We start from the raw sequence: 4,046 nt of genomic DNA on the forward strand, positions 1-4,046 counted from the left end.
TGTTTATATATTTATATTTAATATAAATATATGTACACACACACACACATGTAAATACTTTCAAAATATATACATGCATGTGTGTGTGTATTTATATATACATAATAAATATACACAGTACATATACATATATTCTGTAAACAAAAACTTTTATTTTGAATGTGATTAATCGTTTGACAGCACTACTTAAAATATATTTAAAACAAAAAATGGTTGCATCTGTGGTAAACCAATACCCAAATTACAGATTCACACACAAAACAGCCCCTTTATTGCAGGTTCTCATGGAATCTGTAGAATCAGAACTCATTCACAAATTTCTACATACCATCCATTTGTTTACCAATACTTTGACTCATTGGTTAGGCTTTAAACTTCAGATAAGCGCCTAGTACTACTGTAGTTTCATATAACAAATCTGAACTAAAAATCTGATGTAAATTTGACAAATTTTCCCTAAAATCAGCACAGAAAATGCGAAAGGTTCGGCAGATTCCGTTTGGTCCTGCTTACGAGTGTTAAGGCCAACACAACATGCACAGACAATAATCTGCTAAGCATAATGAAAAAGGCTGAAGAATGACTTTCCTGAGACAGTCTGGAACCACTAAACTGCCATGTGTACTTAGTTGTTTGCTTTCTAATAGGGCTCCAAGTTGTACTTTTAATTGTAACCATGACAGATTATACATATAATCCAAATACGGACAATAAACAAATTGAATAAAAAGTAAATTTGGGAAATTCTAAATTCTGGGGTAGATATCAGATTCTAACTTGTGTGTTCTACAGAAGCTTAGTCCCGGAGTCAATATTTTCCATCTATTTTGGAAAAACAGAAGGGGAAACGCAAATCACTCTGACTTCCCAGATGTTTCCTGAGAAAGGTGATGCACTTTGGCCCTGAAAGCCCTTCTTAACACAACAGCGCTCAGCATACTATTAGAAACATCAGAGTGCAGCTGTAACCCCCATAATAAAACTACTATGCTCACAATACTTTGAAAAACACAAATTCCTCTGAATAATCACTGTTTTGCATACTAGCATTTTTCCCCTTTTAGCTTTATGAAGTCAAGAGATTTCCTTAATCCATATAAATATGTATACTGCCTAAGCAGCTATAGTCCATCTGTACTCACCATAATGAAATGGCTTGTCGTATTCTGGTGGGAGAAAAAAAAAAAAAAGTAAATATCTAGAGTCAAAACTCTAATAAATAAAAAAATAAATAAAATACTGGTAGCAATCAAAATGTAGAATATTAAGAAAATTTAAGATAATGACAACATTATAGTGCCAGAACATAAAAAGATATTATCTGCAAGCCATTTCTCAAATACAGAATGCTACTGACAAATTGATACTGTATGGAATGTACCAAAAGAGCTTTCTGACTGGTGACTCCATAAACATTTTTCACACCCACTGTGAACTAAAAGCTTATAGTGTCAAACCTATGCTTTTTCAATGCACACAACATTAGACCTGGTCTAGCCTGGCTAAAAACACTGTTAATAAGCCAATAAGACGTTCAGTTAATGTAAAATTAATTCTAGACTAGAAGACAACACTTACCATGAATTTCATCCATTTGAGAAGCTGAGGGAGAGAAAAAAGTGTTACCATTTAAATCTAACCAAGCAAAAATGTAAAATTTATGAATAAAATTAATATAGATCTTGCAGTGATTCTTAAACTATTTAATATAGAACTGGCAAAGTATTCCAGTGTACTACAATGTTAAATGGTAGCATACTACTTTTCGACAGTTAATATGTTTGGACACAGACACACATACAGCCATAATAACTCCAAAATATGGCAATATGTTCAAAAAGCATGTGCACAATCATGGAAGACACAAAAGAAATGCTCACACTGTGGCAGCCAAAAGCTTCTTTTCAATATGCCAGATCAACTTAAGATGCATTTTAAAAAGCTCAACTATGAGATTTATATTACACAAAGGTTATTTTAGGAACTCATTTCAAAGAATGACGCATTAATTCTAATATTTTGACAAGTTCTTTTCAAAGACTTCTTATTAGTATTAAACAGACATTTGGCAGAAATGTTACTTTGAGTCATTTTATGCCACAAATCTATCAGTGGAATGATAATAGACCTACATGTTTTTAAAGAGTCTTTTCAGAGGATCTGCTCTCTGTAAACAAGAATGTTGAAGGCATCGCTCCAAATCTCCCATTAAACATTATGAATGGTCTGACTGTAAGACTTTGGTTATCCATAATGATCTCTCGCACGCTCTCCCTCCATCCCTTTCAAAAACACTGAACAAAGCATAGATGCAAACACTTTAACATTCCTGTGTACAAAAAACATTTTTTTACTGCTGCTCATGTACAGTATGTATTTATGTGGGCAGTATTTACATGAGAGCACACTGGCCAGTCCGACAGTGTTGGAGCGCTTAAATGGTGTATTCAAATGTTTGTGTTGGCAACAACACACACACACACACACACACACACACACAGTCTGAGAAAACAGCAATTCTCCCAGAAATCCAACGGATCGGCTAGATGCATGCTACTGCAACTTCTAAAAGTGGACAAATCTCAAAATAAAACATTAAAGCAACAATACGTATAATTCCCAAGGTCAATAAATACTTAAAAGACTCATCCTGTCAAAACTGCCTCCATATGGAGTAGCAGAACTGCATGTACCCAAGGTTAGGTACAACATGAGCTGCACTGGCACACTTGAAAAAGTCTCAAGCCTCGTGGTGTAAGAGTAGTGTTACTTCATCGGCTTTTCAGAAAAACCCTTCAGGGAAAGGTGTAATCGTAAGCCGAAATGAGACACGGTGGAACCGTTTGAGAAAATTTGCCATAAACACGCAAAGCCAAAACAGCACAAACTGATCCAGTATTTCAGAAAAGCAGTCAAGTGCAACGGCAGTCAAATTTTATTAAACAAAAACAAACAGAAAAAGCCTTGGTACATATCAACATCAGACAGAAGCACAGAAAACTTGAAATTCAGCTTTTTTTAAAAATCACTCACATAGCAAAGTATCTCTAACCCTCTACACACTTACCTGGCATTTCCCTGCCAAAAGCTGATCCTGCATGCATACACACATACTGTTGTTAATCTCTAAAGGAAAGTCTGTGCAGGACAAATACTTTTAATTTTTGTCCTAATTACATTCTGGAGATGATTTCTACTTTATATATTTATATATAAAAAGTAATTCTCAGAGTATAGCTGAGAGGGTGGCAATAAAAAAACAAAAACAACAGCACTCACCCAAAGCTGGAGCGAAGTAGGACAAAAGCACTGCAGCAACACAAAGTTCCATCTTGTCTGAAAAAACAAGCGAGTGTGAGACACTGGGCTGTCTTCAATCTGTGCAAAACTCCACACACATACTTCAGTTCTTGTGGGAAGGTTTAGAAACTTGACTAATGAAGTCTCACTTCCCTTATATTACTAACTTGAGCATTTAAGTCCTGGAAGTTGTGGGTGACTTTTTGTTGGACATCAAGTGCTTTTTGTTGTATTAGGTTTAAGCAACAACACAGAATAAAATATAAAGGTGATTTAATTGAGCATTTCTGCATCTATGAGCTGCACAAAAGATCTTTTTCAGTTCCCCAGCATGTTTCTCTCTCCTGTTGCTAAGAATGGCAAAAGGGCTCTATTTTTGGAGGACCACCTCAAAACGGTGGGATAAGGAGCCCAAGGGACATGGCTGTGGGGTGTGGTATTTCAGATTATATTTGGTAAGCGACTTACAGACGTAAGTGAGTGTTTTATCTGTAACTCTCAAAAGCATACCATTTAACTCCAATCTCAAAACCCTTAGATGCACAGCAATCGATCGCTTGGAAATCTCAGGTGGTCCTTCGCTACAAAACCCACCCAATTACTACTCCAAACTAGCCTGAAAATATCCCAATTGCTTTCGAGGGGGTCCCCCAGTAAAAATCGCGTTCAGGGGTAAAATACACATTTTTTGGCGGGGTTCTCCTGGTACAATTCACATTCCAGGGCCTAAATATCACGTTATTGGG

This window comes from Sinocyclocheilus grahami, unplaced genomic scaffold, assembly GCF_001515645.1.
Source record: "Sinocyclocheilus grahami isolate Dianchi unplaced genomic scaffold, SAMN03320097.WGS_v1.1 scaffold11.1, whole genome shotgun sequence".
Taxonomy (NCBI): Eukaryota; Metazoa; Chordata; class Actinopteri; order Cypriniformes; family Cyprinidae; genus Sinocyclocheilus; species Sinocyclocheilus grahami.